The sequence below is a fragment of the Hyla sarda genome, chromosome 7 (assembly GCF_029499605.1).
Source record: "Hyla sarda isolate aHylSar1 chromosome 7, aHylSar1.hap1, whole genome shotgun sequence".
In the NCBI taxonomy this organism is placed as follows: Eukaryota; Metazoa; Chordata; class Amphibia; order Anura; family Hylidae; genus Hyla; species Hyla sarda.
The window spans coordinates 24,352,626-24,373,415 of NC_079195.1; the positions used below are offsets into that span (position 1 = coordinate 24,352,626).

Below are 20,790 nucleotides of genomic sequence, written 5' to 3' on the forward strand. Positions count from 1 at the left end.
CTCTCCGCAGTTCTACAAGTATGTCAGGCAGAGAAGTGCCAGGACGTACACAGAGGAGTGGCAGAGGCCTAAGTTCATTAGATGCAGGCAAAGGTCGCAGCAGAGTAGGGGTCGTGTCTTGACATGCAACCCAGCAGCCATGATTGATCCCAAGTGACATCCGACACCCCCAGTCAACAGTCGGTGGGTTCCTCAGATTCATCTCTCAGTTGACATGGCCCTCATGCTGCTGCCCCCTCCAGGCTCTGTCATTGTGCCGCCATATCATATGGTCTCCTCATGCTGATGCTGCCACCTCCAGGTTCTCTCATTGTACCGACATATGGTCTCCTCATGCTGATTCTACCACCTCCAGGCTCTCTCATTGTGCCACCATATGGTCTCCTCATGCTGATGCTGCCACCTCCAGGCTCTGTCATTGTGCCGCCATATGGTCTCCTCATGCTGATGCCACCTCCAGGCTCTGTCATTGTACCACTTTGCAGCCTAGATAGGCTGCCACCACCTCCTCATGCTGCTGGCACATTAGACTTGTTAAAGGGGTACTCCGGGAGAAAACATTTTTTAGGCCTTTTTAAACCCTTAAGGATGCCCATTTTGACCTTAAAGAGGCACTGTCATTGTTGAAAACTTTGCAGGACTCGTTATAATATGACTTTTCACAATATACACCTGTTAAAATTTTTTTTACATTTTCACCTAAAATTAAAGCTCAAAATAGCAACCACTAGGGGTCGCCTGTCTTTTAGCCAGACAGATTAGTCTAGATTTTACAGCATACTGGATACCAGCCGTAAAGCATACCGGTATGAAGTATAGGAGATTTCTATTGAGTGTATTCGTGGGCACGCACTGCCTGTGAACGAGCACAGGGAGCGCGCTCATACAGGCAGTCCCCCCCCCCTCCCTCACTGCCTTTAGACATGCATCAAGGTCAGTTCCCAATTTAGCCCCCTGCAGAGCGCATTGAGAGGCTTTACCTGATATGTTGCCATTGTGTAAACTACTAAATATGCCTGTCCTTTGCTTATGTGGAGCTGGCCCTAGAGGATCGTCACTGCTCCGGCCACGATTCCTGCTTTCTCCCATGCTGCGGCCCCTGCTGCAGCCTTTAATGTGTCCCGTGCTCCGGCCCCTGCTCTCTCCCATGCTGCGGCCCCTGCTGCAGCCCCTAATACGTCCTGTGCTCCGGCACCATTCCGTGCTGCGGTCCCTGCTCTCTCCTGTGGTGTTACCCCTGCTCTCTCCCATGCTGCGGGCCCTGCTGCAGCCTCTAATGCCTCCTGTGCTCCTGGCACCATCCCGTGCTCCAGCCCCTGCTCTCTCCCGTGCTGTTGCCCCTGCTCTCTCCCATGCTGCGGCCCCTACTGCAGCCTCTAATGCGTCCCACGCTCCGGCCCCTGTTTTCTCCCGTGCTGCGGCCTCTAATGCGTCCTGTGCTGCGGCCCTGGCTGGTTCTGTAAGTGTCTTAGCTATCCTCCCAGCCAGGGCCTCTGCACATGGGGCTAGGTGCACTGCAGAACATTGCCCCCTAGGGTCTTCCACAGATCCAAGGGTGCAATGCTCTGCAGTCTACACATACCCCCCCATGTGTCTATACAGGTGGGGGTATGTGCAGGCAATGGTGCAATACTCTGCACATGTGTATAGCAGTGTGTGTGTGAACATTCCTATTCAGCTGGGGGTATGTGCAGAGCATTGCACCATTGCCTGTATTACAGACAATGGTGCAATGCTCTGCACATACCTCCACCTGTATAGGAATGTTCCTGCACACACTGTGAGGGAGACAGACTGACACGCTCCCTCCAGCCTGCACAATGAAAAAGTAACTCACCAGCAGATAAATGCTTATATCTCTGGATATATGGGTCCGAGACACATAAACATTATATGCCCATGATCAGGATTGGGTCCTGAGTAACATATCACTTTTTTTTTCCTTTTTTTGCACTTTGACAGGTACGCTTTAAGGACCACTGTCACTTTAAGCATTAATAACTCTGGGATGCTTTTACTTATGAATTTTATTACGAGATAGTTTTTTCGTGATATATTCTACTTTATGTTAGTGGTAAATTTTTGTCGATACTTGCATAATTTCTTGGTGAAAAATTCAAAAATTTCATTAAAAATTTGAAAATTTTGCATTGTTATAACTTTGAAGCTCTCTGCTTGTAAGGAAAATAGACAAACCAAATAAATTATATATTGATTCACATATACATTATCTCTATTTTATGTTTGCATCATAAAGTTGACATGTTTTTACTTTTTCAAGACACCAGAGGGCTTCAAAGTTCAGCAGCAATTTTCTAATTTTTCACAAAAATTTTAAAATCAGACTTTTTCAGGGACAAGTTAAGTTTTGAAGTGAATTGGAGGGTCTTTATGTTAGAAATATCCCATAATGGACCCCATTATAAAAACTGCACCCCTCAAATTATTGAAAATGACATTCATAAAGTTTGTTAACCCTTTAAATATTTTTTATATTGATTTTGTTGTCATGCAGTATTTTTTCAAAGTTATCGCTTTGGGCACTCAGGACACTCAATCATAAGCATGGAGTGGGGGGTGGTGGGGCTGAGAGGCAGGGGCTGGGAAAGGTGGTAGCTCGCCTCGCGGCGGACCACCAGCTCCATTTTAAGGTACAAGTACTAGCTTTTTTATAGTTTACACTACATCAATTATACACTATTTGAGCTGGAATTACCACGGTTGCTGGCACCAGACTTGCCCTCCAATGGGTCCTTAAAAAAGGATTTTAAGTTTGCTCATTCCAAATACCAGGCTCTGTCATTGTGCCGCCATGTGATCTCCTCATGCTGCTGGCACATTAAACTTTTTAATCTCTTCAAAATCTTCAATTGACATTTAAAAAATCTCTTTAATTGTGACTCCATAGGGTCTCCCGACCTTGTTGCCACATCCAAACCCTCTGCGGCAGTGATTCTAATAGTGGCACCTCTGATCTGCATGTCATTCTGAATAACAGTATTATTTCACTACCCCCAGTACACTCCCTATGCGTTTTATGGCAAGGCAAAGAGTTCTACACCCCTATTGAGGCTCTTTGTAGCCCAGAAGTAGCCGTTTTAAATAGAAATTTGCCGCAAATAAAATCGGATCGAACCAAATTTTTTCAGAAAATTCGGCGAATCGGCCTAATCAATTTTTTACAAATATTTTCTCATCTCTTACAATAATAATATTAATAATTACAATAATAGTAATAATAATATTCATATTAATAAATAAAATACATAAAAAATAAACATATAGTAATAAAATAAATAAGGCAATTTAATAAACATTAATAAATACAAATTAAACACAATTTTAAATGAATAAAAAAAAAACCTAATAAAAATAAAACAAAACAATAAATTAAATTATAATAAATAACATAATAATAATAATAAAATAATCAAGCAGTTAGGCACTATGTCATTGCCTATTTTTCTGGGCACCACCTGGGCATTCATTGCAGATTTTCAGCACAATTTCCATTCAGAAACTTTACACTGTTGAGTGCAGAGACTTCTGGGAATCCTGGGTAGAAGGATATGCAAAGCAGCTCTCTGGCGCCACCTCTTGTCCTGTGTGTTTTCTCATTTGAAGCAGGAAGAATGAAACCTGCAAGTTTTTACTTGACTTTTTAATTTTTAAATTTTTTTTGCAAAGTTCCCATTTTTTTTTTATTTAATTTTTTTTGCAAAAACACTGCCGTCAGATGATATCCGAAAGTCAATAGGGATTTATGAAATGCCAAACCCACTTGACATTTTTTCTTTTGGTGTTTTTTCACTCATCTTAAGTGTTTTTTAGCGGTTTGGGGCTCAGTGGCAGTTTTCCAAAATCCCAGGATGTTGAGACTATGACGTTTTTTTTTGGGGGGGGGGGACACTATCTTGGCATTTCTCTCCCATAGAAGTCTATGGAAGAAAAAAAAAACATCTTAAAAAATACCATGTGGGTTTAGCATTGGTGTTTATTCTGGCTTTTATTCAATGGAAATCTTTGATCCACATGATGAAAGAATAATTGTCATGATAAAAACGCAGGGAAAGACGGCCAAGATAAAAAACATCAAAACCCATTATTTTTAGGGGAAAAAAATCCCATAAAAAAAAAACAAGGGGAAACTTAGCCTAAAAACTGACGCTGTTTATTCCAGCATTTAGCCATTTTTTCTGCTATTTAATTTTTGTGGAAATTGCTTTTTGAGCTTTCAGCTGTTTTTCACTGGTTTCAGAATAGTGTTTTTTTTTCACAGATAAAAGTGATCAAAAGAAATGCTCCTCCCCGTAACAAAAAAAATTTCAAAAATGAAAAACTACCAATGTTAAGCTCACATGGAAGTCTATGGGATAAATAAACAAACAAACAAGTTTCACAGAAAAAAACACCATAGAGACCAAAAAATTTCTCCCTATTGACTTTCAGCCAACATTTGGCCATTGCAGTTTTTTTTGTTTTGTTTTGTCTTTTTGCACAAAAAAATTAGTGTAGTGAATATGGCAGGGTAAAAAAAAAAAAAAAGTGGAAACCCGGCCTGAGGAAATAACTAAGACATCTCTTTTTAAATCATCCAGTCTTAGCTTTGGCTTCATAAACGGCATCTAAAAACCTGACTGTGTGAAGCCCCTCAGTATCCAACTTTCCCATGTTAGAGATAGGGTCTCAGGTGCTATTGGATTCTGTATAATTCTAGGTCTTTTCTCTGGTTACAGAAAATGATCCGAAAAGTGAGCGCGGATTTCCATTTCACAATCCGAGTGATTTATGACATTTTTTACTAAATGTACACCCTGGGGCGCTGCATTACTATAAAGCAACCACCGGAGCTGATCTCGTTTCATAGGAGGTGAGGGACGGCTACAAACTATAGTTGGGAACTCAATGTTAACGATGGACAACACAGTCAGAAATGTGAGGGGTGGACTCACTTATGCGGGATATTGTATGGTCAGCACTTTAGGCTGAAATTGACACATGGGGATCTCTATAGGACAGTATTTCCGTCTGGGTTCATTGCTTAAACTACTCAATACTGCTCTATAATGCTCTCCTTTCTGTTGGCGCTTGTTAGGGTGTGAATAGAGACATAGAAGATCAGGATCCCACTTGTGATGACATCATAGAGGTTAGGCTCCAAACAGTGGGGGAAAGTGCTAATAAATTTTATATACAAGTTACACAATGGCTAGAAATAGTGATGCCCATATATATGCAGAACAGCTTATCCTGATAAGAGATAGATAGATATGAGATAGATATGAGATGGATAGTTAGATATGAGACAGATGATAGATAGCTAGATAGATAGATAGATAGATAGATATGAGATAGATAGATAGATAGATAGATGATAGATATGAGATAGATAGATAGATAGATAGATAGATATGAGATAGATAGATAGATGATAGATATGAGATGGATAGTTAGATATGAGATAGATAGATATGAGATAGATAGATAGATGATAGATAGATAGATAGACATGAGATAGATAGATATGAGATTGATAGATAGATATGAGATAGATAGATAGATAGATATGAGATTGATAGATAGATATGAGATAGATAGATATGAGATAGATAGATAGATATGAGATAGATAGATATGAGATGGATATGAGATAGATAGATAGATAGATAGATATGAGATGGATATGAGATAGATAGATAGATATGAGATGGATATGAGATAGATAGATATGAGATAACTAGATAGATATGAGATAGATAGATAGATAGATATGAGATAGATAGATAGATAGATAGATAGATATGAGATAGATAGATATGAGATAGATATGAGATAGATAGATATGAGATAGATAGATAGATAGATAGATAGATATGAGATAGATAGATATGAGATAGATAGATGATAGATAGATAGATAGATATGAGATAGATAGATAGGAGATAGATGATAGATAGATATGAGATAGATAGATGATAGATAGATATGAGATAGATAGATGATAGATAGATAGATATGAGATAGATGATAGATAGATAGATATGAGATAGATAGATGTGAGATAGATAGATATGAGATAGATAGATAGATAGATAGATAGATAGATGTGAGATAGATAGATGTGAGATAGATAGATAGATGTGAGATAGATAGATATGAGATAGATAGATAGATATGAGATAGATAGATGTGAGATAGATAGATAATATTGATCTCCCCATGTAATATAGTGCACCAGAATTACATTTAATGTATATGTCCCATTAGAGTAATTATGGACAGGGTGAGGCGGGAACATTGTGACCTGACGTCTGGAGGAATTCCTTTCACATTTCTGGGAATGATATAGTAACCTGCGGCCTCTCCCTGCCTGGTGCAGAGTGCGGAGACAATGTACTTATTATCATTGACAGAATCATTAGAGTAATACGCATTACGTCTGCTCTTACATAAGCTGTATATGGCGCAGGTGTGATATAATGTTGTATTATGTCTTATATCTTATCTTCATCATACGACTTTCTGGAATGATCACTGAACAGGTTTCTACTTTGTTCTCATTCGATTGTTCAGGGATTTATTTTGTATTTTAGTTGTATGGTTTTCTACCGCATCCAAAAGTGAATGGTCCTCAAGGTGGACCACAAAAAAGCACCAACCTCTTCATCTCCTGCCGCTATGCAGATCTGCTCATGGCGTGCACCTACATCAGGATGTAGACATATTCATTGCCTCACAGCTTCTTGTAGGCCACAGGCATTAAAGGAGTACAGTTAAGGCTGTAAAGTTCGTGTAGTTCATAAAATAGTGTCTGTGATCTTTGCCCCAATGTTTATTTTTAGAGGCATACAAAATAAATTCCATCTTAGCTTTTCCCAGGTTGCTGTAGGGCCCGAGACATTACATCACTAGTCGGGTGTTGAAAGGGAGCATGGCAGTGCTTTTTTTTAATGGGTGGAGCTACTACTTGGTGGGAGGGAGATCATTCTTCACAGGGCTGCAGGGAATTGTGGTTTCATGAACAGCACGCATAGCTTTGGTGTACTGCAATGGGTGGGGTGTCTGACGTGTGTGACCTCACACTTACAAACAAGAGATCCTGGGATTTGAAGTTGGAGGGAGGGAACTCAAACTAGAAACAGCCAGTTCACAAAAAGAAAGCAGCAGCATTATGGGGGACTCACAACACAGCCATTCAGCCCCAAGACAAGCACGGATCCTTCCTAAGCATGTCCATTACTGTCTGGCAGGTAAGTAATAATGTAATTTTTTGTTGGATAGTCCCTTAAAGTTGCCTGTGTAAGGAATGTGGAAAGGAGCAGCTCTTTCACTTTGCTCTGTCACAGCGTTCAGCTGCATGTGTGTCTTAGTGAGGCACATACAGTTGGAAGAAGCCATTCTGAAGTTCAGGGACATTGGGAACTATGAAAGAGGTATGGATACTGCGACCCTTTCTTGGGGCTGGGAGGCATGGGCAGTTATTCTGGTTTCCCCACCCTTTACATAGGAAAATGTATAGAACGTGAAAACTCATATCACCAAATAACCCAATGCTTGAAGCTAATGCTGGGCGGTATACCAGTTCATACCGAACACCAGTGTGTTTTTTTACAGTATAAATTTTTCATATACCGCAATAACGGTGAGTATATACCCTGTTGGGGACAGAGCGCGTACCTTTACGCCCCCCTCACGCTCCCTTCCTATAATGTGGGGCAACATCATAACGGGTCGGGCCCGGCACCTAGCAACGGCCGGGACCCGTGGCGCGCGGCATCGATCACGGTGTTGCGCACTATCAACCCTTTAGACGCGGCATTCAAAGTTGATCACCAAGTCTAAAGTGAAAGCTAATCAGTGCCGGTTAGCTCAGTGGGCTGTTTGGGACCGCTGGGGAGAAATCGTGGCGTCCCGAACAGCTGGAGGACACGAGGAGGGTCCCCTACCTTCCTCCTGTGTGTCCGATTGCCAATTGAGATGCAGGCTGGAGCAGTCAAGCTGCAGAATCATTGATTAATGTTATCCTATGGGATAACAATGATCAGTGTAAAAGATCAGTGTGTGCAGTGTTATAGCCCCCTATAACATTGCAAAAAAATTAATAAAAAAAAGTGAAATACCGTATATACTCGAGTATAAGCCGAGTTTTTCAGCACGGCTTATACTCGAGTGAACTCTCCGCCTGTCAATCCCTTCATCAGTGGTCTTCAACCTGCGGACCTCCAGATGTTGCAAAACTACAACTCCCAGCAAGCCCTTTGGAGGTCCGCAGGTTGAACACCCCTGCGCCCTTCGTCATCATCCAGCCCCCCCCCCCCTTTTCGTTTTGTACTCACCTCCCCTCGGCGGTAAGTTAGGGTGAGCTGGTCCAGGCCATCTATGCTGCAGGGACCGTCCGGTGGGGAGGATTGGCCGATGGCTGTCCGGGCATGCTGCGAGTTGTAGTTTTGCAACATCTGGAGGTCCGCAGGTTGAAGACCACTGATGAAGGGATTGACAGGCGGTGATGATGAAGGGGGGGGGATGATGACAGGGTTCTGGAAGATGACGGGGATCTGGATGATGACAGGGGGGATGATGTATTTCCCACCCTAGGCTTATAGTCGAGTCAATAACTTTTCTTGGGTTTTTGGGGTAAAATTAGGGGCCTCGGCTTATATTCGGGTCGGCTTATACTTGAGTATATACGGTAAAAAAGTTAATAAAGGTAATTTAACCCTTCCCCTAATAAAAGTCAGGATCACCCCTCTTTTCCCATTTTAAAAATGAAATGAAAATTTTATTAAATAAAAAAAATACAGTTAAATACAGTGAAACCGCCATAATTTAGAAAAATACCGTCATATACATTTCCGGTCATACTGCCAGGGCCTTTCTACCTGTCTTATTTTTATGTGATAGAGCAGTGCACCCCAACCAGAGTGCCTGCATCTGTTGAAAAACTACAACTCCCAGCATGCCCGGACAGCCAAAGGCTGTCTGGATATGCAGGGAGTTCTAGTTTTGGAACAGCTGGAGGAACGTTGGCTGGGAAATTGTGAAAGAGAAACATTTGGGTTCTGCAGGTATCAGGGCCAGGAACGAATACAGCTTGGACTCCCCCTACTGCAACATCGCTGCCAACAAGGCCGACCTATAGTCTGTCAACTTACTAATACCCAACAGATGAGTCCCCAGGAATGTTGATCAGCGGCTTCACAGCAGAACCGGACATACAAGGTGATAGACAACATGGAAGGATCCTGGGAGCTCTAATTGATGGCTGCTCCAGATAAGTTATACATACATCTATTCTTGTACATAGGAGCAGTATTATATTAGTTATATTCTTTTATATAGGAGCAGTATTATAGTAGTTATATTCTTGTATATAGGAGCAGTATTATAGTAGTTATATTCTTGTATATAGGAGCAGTGTTATAGTAGTTATATTCTTGTATATAGGAGCAGTATTATAGTAGTTATATTCTTGTATATAGGAGCAGTATTATAGTAGTTATATTCTTGTACTTAGGAGCAGTATTATAGTTGTTATATTCTTGTACTTAGGAGCAGTATTATAGTAGTTATATTCTTGTATATAGGAGCAGTATTATAGTAGTTATATTCTTGTATATAGGAGCAGTATTATAGTAGTTATATTCTTGTACTTAGGAGCAGTATTATAGTAGTTATATTCTTGTACTTAGGAGCAGTATTATAGTAGTTATATTCTTGTATATAGGAGCAGTATTATAGTAGTTATATTCTTGTATATAGGAGCAGTATTATAGTAGTTATATTCTTGTATATAGGAGTAGTATTATAGTAGTTATATTCTTGTACATAGGAGCAGTATTATAGTAGTTATATTCTTGTATATAGGAGCAGTATTATAGTAGTTATATTCTTGTATATAGGGGGCAGTATTATAGTAGTTATATTCTTGTATATAGGAGCAGTATTATAGTAGTTATATTCTTGTATATAGATGCAGTATTATAGTAGTTATATTCTTGTGTATCGGAGGCAGTATTATAGTAGTTATATTCTTGTATAGGAGGCAGTATTATAGTAGTTATATTCTTGTATATAGGAGCAGTATTATAGTAGTTATATTCTTGTATATAGGAGCAGTATTATAGTAGTTATATTCTTGTATATAGGAGCAGTATTATAGTAGTTATATTCTTGTATATAGGGGGCAGTATTATAGTAGTTATATTCTTGTGTATAGGAGGCAGTATTATAGTAGTTATATTCTTGTATATAGGAGCAGTATTATAGTAGTTATATTCTTGTATATAGAAGCAGTATTATAGTAGTTATATTCTTGTATATAGGAGCAGTATTATAGTAGCTATATAGTCCAACAAGATGAGTGGCACTATTGTGTGGTTTCCCTTAGTAACAGGCAAAGTTCTTAGCATACAATGCGAGGCTGTGCAGGTGGACTGATAATCCAGGCTAGACCTGGAGGTGCAGGTAACGGTATAGTATTCATATAAATCCAAAAAGCGAGTAAAGAAAGGAGTACCGCACTCACCCACTGTCAAAAGCCGGGAACAGGAGAGGTTTATTTCAGATCATAAGATCGGAATAACAGGTGCAGGACGTGGAGGAGAGAAAAAAGCCACACACGACTAGTTTCGCGCCGGACGGCGCTTTCTCTGGCTGACTTGGCTACCAAAGTCAGCCAGAGAAAGCGCCGTCCGGCGCGAAACTAGTCGTGTGTGGCTTTTTTCTCTCCTCCACGTCCTGCACCTGTTATTCCGATCTTATGATCTGAAATAAACCTCTCCTGTTCCCCGCTTTTGACAGTGGGTGAGTGTGGTACTCCTTTCTTTACTCGCTTTTTGGATTTATAGTAGTTATATTCTTTTATATAGGAGCTGTCACGATTTGGCTGGCTGGAGGTGGATCCTCTGTGCCAGAGAGGGATTGGCGTGGACCGTGTTGGTGGACCGGTTCTAAGTTGCTACTGGTATTCACCAGAGCCCGCCGCAAAGCGGGATGGTCTTGCAGCGGCGGTAGCAACCAGGTCGTATCCACCAGCAACGGCTCAACCTCTCTGACTGCTGAAGATAAGCGCGGTACAAGGGAGTAGACAAGAGCAAGGTCGGACGTAGCAGAAGGTCAGGGCAGGCAGCAAGGATCGTAGTCAGGGGCAACGGCAGGAGGTCTGGAACACAGGCTAGGAACACACAAGGGAACGCTTTCACTGGCACAAGGGCAACAAGATCCGGCGAGGGAGTGCAGGGGAAGTGAGGTATAAGTAGGGAGTGCACAGGTGAAAACACTAATTAGGCCTGCTGCGCCAATCAGGGGCGCAGTGGCCCTTTAAATAGCAGAGACCCGGCGCGCGCGCACCCTAAGGAGCAGGGCCGCGCGCGCCGGGACAAGAAAGACGGGGAACGGGTCAGGTACGGGAGCCGGGACGCGCATCGCGAGCTGGCACCTCCTGCGTCGCGAATCGCATCCCGGCTGGGAGTAATATTGCAGCGCACCCGGTCAGCAGGTCTGACCGGGGCGCTGCGAATGAGAGGATGCTGCGAGCGCTCCGGGGAGGAGCGGGGACCCGGAGCGCTCGGCGTAACAGTACCCCCCCCCCTTGGGTCTCCCCCTCTTCTTGGAGCCTGGGAACCTGAGGATAAGACTTTTGTCTAGGATGTTGTCCTCAGGTTCCCAAGATCTCTCCTCTGGGCCACAGTTTTCCCAATCCACCAGAAAAAATCTTTTACCTCTGACAATCTTGGAGGCCAGAATCTCCTTCACAGAAAAGACGTCAGACGAACCGGAAACAGGAGTGGGAGAAACAACTTTGGGAGAGAAGCGGTTAAGGATGAGTGGTTTAAGGAGAGAGACATGGAAGGCATTGGGAATACGGAGAGAAGGAGGAAGAAGGAGTTTGTAAGAGACAGGGTTAATCTGGCACAAGATTTTGAAAGGACCAAGATAGCGTGGTCCCAGTTTGTAACTCGGGACACGAAAGCGGACATACTTAGCGGAGAGCCATACCTTGCTCTGGGAGCAAAAATGGGGGGAGTTCTTCTTTTTTTATCAGCAAATTTTTTCATCCGAGATGAAGCCTGTAAAAGAGAATTTTGGGTTTCTTTCCATATGGTGGAAAGATCACGAGTCACTTCATCCACAGCGGCAAACCAGAGGGCAAGGGAGTAGGGAGGGGAGGAAGAGGGTGACGGCCGTACACCACGAAAAATGGGGATTTAGCAGAAGATTCGGAGACTCTGAAGTTGTATGAGAATTCGGCCCATGGTAGAAGATCTGCCCAGTCATCCTGGCGGGAGGAAACAAAATGCCGTAAATAGTCACCCAGGACCTGATTAATTCTTTCTACTTGCCCATTGGATTGGGGATGATAAGAAGAAGAGAAGTTTAATTTGATCTTGAGCTGTTTACAGAGGGCCCTCCAGAATTTAGACACGAATTGGACGCCTCTATCCGAGACGATCTGCGTGGGCAAACCGTGAAGGCGAAAAATGTGTATAAAAAATTGCTTTGCCAACTGAGGCGCTGAAGGAAGACCAGGAAGAGGAATAAAATGTGCCATCTTGGAAAATCGATCAACGACCACCCAAACAACTGTGTTGCCACGGGATGAGGGCAAGTCCGTAATAAAGTCCATACCAATCTGTGACCAAGGCTGTTCAGGAACAGGCAGAGGATGAAGGAGACCAGCGGGCTTCTGGCGAGGAGTCTTATCCCGGGCAAAGACAGTACAGGCCTGCACGAAATCAACAACATCAGTCTCCAGAGTCGGCCACCAATAAAATCGAGAGATGAGTTGAAAGGATATTTTGATGCCCGCATGGCCTGCGAGGTGGGAGGAGTGTCCCCATTTGAGAATCCCGAGACGTTGGCGTGGAGAAACGAAGGTCTTCCCTGGAGGAGTTTGCCTGATGGAAGCTGGAGAAGTGGAGATCAGACAGTCCGGAGAAAGGATGTGTTGCGGAGAGGCCTCTACTTCAGAGGCACCAGAAGAACGAGAGAGGGTATCGGCCCTAATGTTCTTGTCAGCAGGGCGAAAATGGATTTCAAAGTTAAAACGGGCAAAGAACAACGACCACCTAGCCTAGCGAGGGTTCAGTCGTTGGGCAGACTGAAGATAGGAGAGATTCTTGTGATCAGTGTATATAATAACTGGATATTTTGATCCCTCCAGCAGGTGCCTCCATTCCTCAAGCGCCAATTTAATGGCCAGTAGTTCGCGATCACCAATGGAGTAGTTTTTCTCCGCCAGAGAGAAGGTCCACGAAAAAAAAACACAAGTAACAGCATGCCCGGAAGAATTTTTTTGTAGAAGAACTGCTCCAGCTCCCACTGAGGAGGCATCTACCTCCAATAGAAAGGGTTTAGATGGGTCAGGTCTGGAGAGCACGGGAGCAGAAGAAAAGGCAGACTTGAGATGTTTAAATGCGTCTTCCGCTTGGGGAGACCAGGACTTAGGATTGGCATTTTTCTTGGTTAAAGCCACGATAGGGGCCACAATAGTGGAGAAGTGTGGAATGAATTGTCTGTAATAATTGGCGAACCCCAAAAAACGTTGGATAGCACGGAGTCCGGAGGGGCGTGGCCAATCTAACACGGCAGATAGTTTATCTGGGTCCATTTGTAGTCCCTGGCCAGAGACCAAGTATCCTAGGAAAGGAAGAGATTGACATTCAAAGAGACATTTTTCCATTTTGGCATAAAGTTGATTGTCCCGAAGTCTCTGAAGAACCATGCGGACATGCTGGCGGTGTTCTTCTAAGTTGGCAGAAAAAATCTGAATATTGTCCAGGTAAACCACAACACAGGTATATAGGAGATCACGAAAAATTTCATTCACAAAGTCTTGGAAGACGGCAGGGGTGTTGCAAAGGCCAAGGGCATGACCAGATACTGAAAGTGTCCATCTCTGGTGTTAAATGCGGTCTTCCATTCGCCCCCCTCCCTGATGCGGATGAGATTATAAGCACCTCTTAAGTCCAGTTTGGTAAAGATGTGGGCACCTTGTAAGCGATCAAAGAGTTCCAAGATAAGAGGTAAAAAAAATCCAGCTCCGGCAGGAGAGGAGGACTTGCGGATAAACCTCTTTTTTAAATTCTCCTGGATGTACTCCGACATGGCTTGGGTTTCTGGAGCAGACAGAGGATAGATTCTGCCCCGGGGTGGAGTAGTACTCGGGAGGAGGTCAATAGGACAGTCATAAGGCCTGTGAGGAGGCAAAGTCTCTGCTTGCTTTTTGCAAAAAACATCAGCATAGTCCAGGGGAACCACAGGGTCACGACTGTGAGTACTGGGAGCCGGTTTAAGACAGTCCTTGTGACAAGAAGTACCCCAGTTCTTGATTTCTCCTGTGGACCAATCAAGGGTTGGGGAATGGCGTTGAAGCCACGGTAATCCAAGAAGAATTTCTGAAGTGCAGTTAGAGAGGACCAAAAATTCAATTTTTTCGTGATGGGGTCCAATGCACATTAGGAGAGGTTCCGTGCGGTAACGTACGGTACAGTCCAATCTTTCATTGTTAACAGAATTGATGTAGAGGGGTCTGGCGAGACTGGTCACCGGGATGTTGAACCTGTTGATGAGAGAGGCCAAAACAAAATTTCCTGCAGATCCGGAATCCAAGAAGGCCATAGCAGAGAAGGAGAAGGTAGAAGAAGATATCCGCACAGGCACAGTAAGGCGTGGAGAAGCAGAGTTCACATCAAGAGCTGTCTCACCTTTGTGCGGAGTCAGCGTACGTCTTTCCAGGCGGGGAGGACGGATAGGACAATCCTTCAAGAAATGTTCGGTACCGGCACAGTACAGGCATAGGTTCTCCATGCGGCGTCGTGTCCTCTCTTGAGGTGTCAAGCGAGACCAGTCAACTTGCATAGCCTCCACGGCGGGAGGCACAGGAACGGATTGCAGAGGACCAGAGGAGAGAGGAGCCGGGGAGAGAAACCGCCTTGTGCGAACAAAGTCCATATCCTGGCGGAGCTCCTGACGCCTTTCGGAAAAACGCATGTCAATGCGGGTGGCAAGATGAATACGTTCATGCAGGTTAGCAGGAATTTCTCGTGCGGCCAGCACATCTTTAATGTTACTGGATAGGCCTTTTTTAAAGGTTGCGCAGAGGGCCTCGTTATTCCAGGATAATTCGGAGGCAAGAGTACGGAATTGGATGGCATACTCGCCAACAGAAGAATTACCCTGGACCAGGTTCAGCAGGGCAGTCTCAGCAGAAGAGGCTCGGGCAGGTTCCTCAAAGACACTTCGAATCTCCGTGAAGAAGGAGTGTACAGAGGCAGTGACAGGGTCATTGCGGTCCCAGAGCGGTGTGGCCCATGACAGAGCTTTCCCAGACAGAAGGCTGACTACGAAAGCCACCTTAGACCTTTCAGTAGGAAACTGGTCCGACATCATCTCCAAGTGCAGGGAACATTGCGAAAGAAAGCCACGGCAAAACTTAGAGTCCCCATCAAATTTATCCGGCAAGGATAATCGAAGGCTGGAAGCGGCCACTCGCTGCGGAGGAGGTGCAGGAGCTGGCGGAGGAGAAGATTGCTGGAGCTGTGGTAATAGCTGCTGTAGCATCACGGTCAGTTGAGACAGCTGATGGCCTTGTTGCGCTATCTGTTGCGACTGCTGGGCGTCCACCGTGGTGAGGTCGGCGACAACTGGCAGCGGGACTTCAGCGGGATACATGGCCGGATCTACTGTCACGATTCGGCTGGCTGGAGGTGGATCCTCTGTGCCAGAGAGGGATTGGCGTGGACCGTGTTGGTGGACCGGTTCTAAGTTGCTACTGGTATTCACCAGAGCCCGCCGCAAAGCGGGATGGTCTTGCAGCGGCGGTAGCAACCAGGTCGTATCCACCAGCAACGGCTCAACCTCTCTGACTGCTGAAGATAAGCGCGGTACAAGGGAGTAGACAAGAGCAAGGTCGGACGTAGCAGAAGGACAGGGTAGGCAGCAAGGATCGTAGTCATTTGCAACGGCAGGAGGTCTGGAACACAGGCTAGGAACACACAAGGGAACGCTTTCACTGGCACAAGGGCAACAAGATCCGGCGAGGGAGTGCAGGGGAAGTGAGGTATAAGTAGGGAGTGCACAGGTGAAAACACTAATTAGGCCTGCTGCGCCAATCAGTGGCGCAGTGTCCCTTTAAATAGCAGAGACCCGGCGCGCGCGCGCCCTAAGGAGCGGGGCCGCGCGCGCCGGGACAAGACAGACAGGGAACGGGTCAGGTACGGGAGCCGGGATGCGCATCGCGAGCGGGCGCCTCCTGCATTGCGAATCGCATCCCGGCTGGGAGTAATATTGCAGCGCACCCGGTCAGCAGGTCTGACCGGGGCGCTGCGAATGAGAGGATGCTGCGAGCGATCCGGTGAGGAGCAGGGACCCGGAGCGCTCGGCGTAACAGGAGCAGTATTATAGTAGTTATATTCTTGTGTATAGGAGGCAGTATTATAGTTGTTATATTCTTTCATATAGGAGACAGTATTACAGTAGTTATATTCTTGTATATAGGAGCAGTATTATAGTAGTTATATTCTTGTATATAGGAGCAGTATTATAGTAGTTATATTCTTGTATATAGGAGCAGTATTATAGTAGTTATATTCTTGTATATAGGAGCAGTATTATAGTAGTTATATTCTTGTATATAGGAGCAGTATTATAGTAGTTATATTCTTGTATATAGGAGCAGTATTATAGTAGTTATATTCTTGTATATAGGAGCTGTATTATAGTAGTTATATTCTTGTATATAGGAGCAGTATTACAGTAGTTATATTCTTGTATATAGGGGCAGTATTCTAGTAGTTATATTCTTGTATATAGGAGCAGTGTTATAGTATTTATATTCTTGTATATAGGAGCAGTATTACAGTAGTTATATTCTTGTATATAGGAGCAGTATTATAGTAGTGATATTCTTGTATATAGGAGCAGTATTATAGTAGTTATATTCTTGTATATAGGAGCAGTATTATAGTAGTTATATTCTTGTACATAGGGGGCAGTATTACGGAGATTGCTACATGCTGGCTCTTAGCGGTGGCCCTCAGCTGCTACAAACAACCAGTAGTGGCTGTGTATGGAGCGACATAAACCTCATTGGTTGTTAAGTGGTTAATAATTATTTTTATTTAAGAGTTTTTTTTTTTTACACTGGTATTGACACATTTGACATTACTGGTGCACTAGTTAGGTAGCCACCTATTGTTATTGCTTAGATTATTATTATTCCGGCGCTGACTTCAAATGCTTATTTCTGCTGCACTGTTACTCCATAAAACATGTGACTTTGCATAGTGGTAGACCCACGAGCTGTGCATACTCTTGTGTACTATAAAGGTATATAGGTCACTTGGTAAGGCCGCCATCTTGGTTTTTGTGGCTATTTTTCACAATATTCTAAAATCTTCTTCTCTACAACCGCTAAAGCTACAGATATATAAATCGCTGTATGTGGTTACGCTGTTGTGCAGAGTCAGATTTGTTCATTATAAAGACTTTTGGTCACATGGTGTGGCCGCCATATTGAATTGCACAATAAAGTACTGAATATATAAGCAGAAAGTATAATCCTGTACCCTTCTGAATTCATCATGCCTTATCTATCCACAATCACATCATCAATAAACACCAGCGACCCATTTCCACTGGCAGCCACCCATGTCCATGCCATAGCTCTGCCTCCACCATACGGGACAGATGATGTGCTATGCTTGAAATCAGGTTTGCTGTTTCCTATAATTCTGGTACCCCTCGATTTTAATCTTCCCATATAAATACATTTGTCATATCTATGTTTATGTATCAGAACTAGAAACATATGTCATACGATAAGTCTTTATTGACTTTATTATTTAGGACAACACGTTTCACAGGTTTGCTGTTCAGTACCTTCCCGGTGTACAGTGGGGCTTCAAGATGTATCTGTTGTGCAAGACCTGAGGAAGGCGCATGCAAGCGCCAAAACCCGTCGACAATGAAGTTGACCATTTGACTTGTCCTAAAGTCAACACAACAGATGCAAAAGATATATATATATATATATATATATATATATATATATATATATATATTAGAAAGAGTTTATCAGCTCACACAGTGCACAGCAATCCTCGGAACAAGTAGCACAACAGATGAAAGATCTGTTGTGCTAGATGCAAAAGATAGGTTGACTCTATTTTTCAGGACAACAGGTATCACAGGTCCACGGTTCAATACCTTTCAGTGTATAGAGCGGCTACCAAATGAATCACTTGTACTAGAAGGGGTTTAACAGTGGAACTGAGGAAGGTGCAGGCTAGCGCCGAAACCTGTCGACCTATTCAATAAAGTCGGCCTTTTGACATGTCCTAAAGTTAACACAACAGATGCAAAAGATAGGTTGACTCTATTATTCAGGACAACAGGTATCACAGGTCCACCTTTCAATACCTTCCAGTGTATAGAGCGGCTACCAAATGAATCGCTTGCGCTAGAAGAGGTTTAACAGTGGAACTGAGGAAGGCGCATGCTAGCGCAGAAACCCGTTGACCTATTCAATAATGTCGACCTTTTGACATGTGCTAAAGTCAACACAACAGATGCAAAAGATAGATTGACTCTATCATTCAGGACAACACGTTTCACAAGTCCACCATTTAATACCTTCCATTGTACAGTGGGGCTTTCACATGCATCTGCTGTGCTAGAAACGGTTTAACAGTGGACCTGAGGAAGGCGCATGCTAGCACCGATAACCGCAACTGCGAGCATCATCAGTGGGTGTGACCTCGCGGACAACCCGCGAAATGGAACCGTTGTCACACGAGCTCGGCTGAGCTCAGATTTTTTCCTCTCCCCGACCCGAACCTCTGTAACCTTACCAGCATGGAATAAAAGCGCCTTCTTTGGCATATACCGGGTAAGTGCATGATATGTACTTCCTGTACTATATTGATCACTATATTTGGCGGCCATATTGGATTGCGCAATATTCTGTAAACATAGTTTTCTTTGAGATCTTTTTTGAGAGATAAGGTTGCCCAAGGTATCATAGATATCAAAACTGCTGAAAAACTTATACCAGCGCATCCATCTAGACCAAAGTGGTACCTCCTTCCAAAAATCCATAAGGGGGTCATTCCCCCCCCGGCCGACCCATAGTTGCCGGAAGAGGAGCAGTTACAGAATTTTTATCTAAATATGTCGACTGGGCTCTAAATCCCTTGATACCCCAAATGCCCTCATCCCTTAAAGATACTGGTGATATTTTGCAATTTGTAGAAACCTTTGAATGGGCAGAGACATACTCTTTGGTTTCTGTGGATGTTGAGAGTCTCTATATCCGCATAGAGAGTCTCTATACCCGAGAGTCTCTTTTTTTTGTCTATGTTTGAAAAAAATGTCATCTTTTGTCTTGATAATCCATTTCTTAAATACATAAAAGCCTTTTGGAGATATGTCGATGACATACTAATTATATGGAATAGCGATGAAGAAACTTGCAACAAGTTCATCGCATATCTTAATAACACTAATAGTGTCAATACCGTATTTTTCGCCGTATAAGACGCACTTTTTCTTCCCCAAAACTGGGGGGAAAAAGTCGGTGCGTCTTATACGGCGAATGCACCCCTATCGCGGCGGTCCCTGCGGCCATCAACGGCCGGGACCCGCGGCTAATACAGGACATCACCGATCGCGGTGATGCCCTGTATTAACCCTTCAGACGCGGCGATCAAAGCTGACCGCCGCGTCTGAAGGGAAAGTGACACTAACCCGGCTGTTCAGTCGGGCTGTTCGGGACCGCCGCGATTTCACCGCGGCGGTCCCGAACAGCCCGACTGAATAGCCGGGTTAGTGCTTACAGGACACCGGGAGGGACCTTACCTACCTCCTCGGTGTCTTCTCCGTCCAGGGATCCCCTGTATGGCCGGCGCTCTCCTTCCTCGTCATCACGTCGTCGCGTACGTACGTCGGCGTGCGTAACGACGTGATGGCGGCGACGGAGAGCGAGGATACCCGGCCGGCAGCAGAGACGTTCCGGAACGACGGGGACACGGTGACAGCGATGGAGCGACATCCAGGGCAGCGGTGACGGGTCCGGAGCGGCGGGGACACGTGAGTATTACCTCCTCCTGCAGTGGTCTTCAATCTGCGGACCTGCAGATGTTGTAAAACTACAACTCCCAGCATGCCCGGACAGCCAACGGCTGTCCGGGCATGCTGGGAGTTGAAGTTTTGCAACATCTGGAGGACCGCAGGTTGAAGACCACTATTGGGTTCAAAATCTTTATTTTTTAAGATTTTGCCCCTAAAAATTGGGTGCGTCTTATACGCCGGTGCGTCCTATAGGACGAAAAATACGGTATGTGTCTTACTAGTAAATATGGAGGCTCTCAAATAGAATTTTTGGAATTGATTGTATATGCAGATGAAGGCAAATTAAAAACCAAGGGATATCGAAAATCTATTTCTAAAAATACAATTTTACACTATTCCAGTTCTCATCCTACTCAAGTTAAGGATGCTATACCATACGGACAATTGCTTCGTCTTAAAATGAATAATAGTGATCCGGTAATCTATGAACAACAAGCCAAAGAACTTACCTCTAGACTGTCCAGAAGGGGATACCCTAATCATGTTTTGACAGCTGCGCATAGAAGAGCTAAAAATATTAAAAGGAATGAGTTGATTTTCCCACCAGTCAAACAACCATACAATGAAGATAATAAAAGATTCTATTTTGCCTTCAATAACAGTGCAATGAATTCTACCATAAAATGGGCTATCAACAAAAACTGGCACATTTTAGAAGGT

The 20,790-nt window shown here is 43.9% G+C and overlaps 1 protein-coding gene across 2 annotated transcripts in view; it reads right to left on the bottom strand.

Moving 5' to 3' along the window:
• The window catches only part of LOC130281964 (rap1 GTPase-activating protein 1-like), a 147,459-nt gene that overhangs the window by 96,078 nt on the left and 30,591 nt on the right, over nucleotides 1-20,790 (bottom strand). Inside the window, exon 1 of one of the 2 annotated variants that reach the window (XM_056529764.1) lies at nucleotides 20,580-20,634. The exons of the other annotated variant lie outside the window; for it this stretch is intronic. The gene's annotated coding sequence lies outside the window, so the exon portion shown is untranslated. Of the gene's footprint in view, nucleotides 1-20,579; nucleotides 20,635-20,790 lie in introns of those variants that run through there. 2 annotated transcript variants of the gene reach the window in all.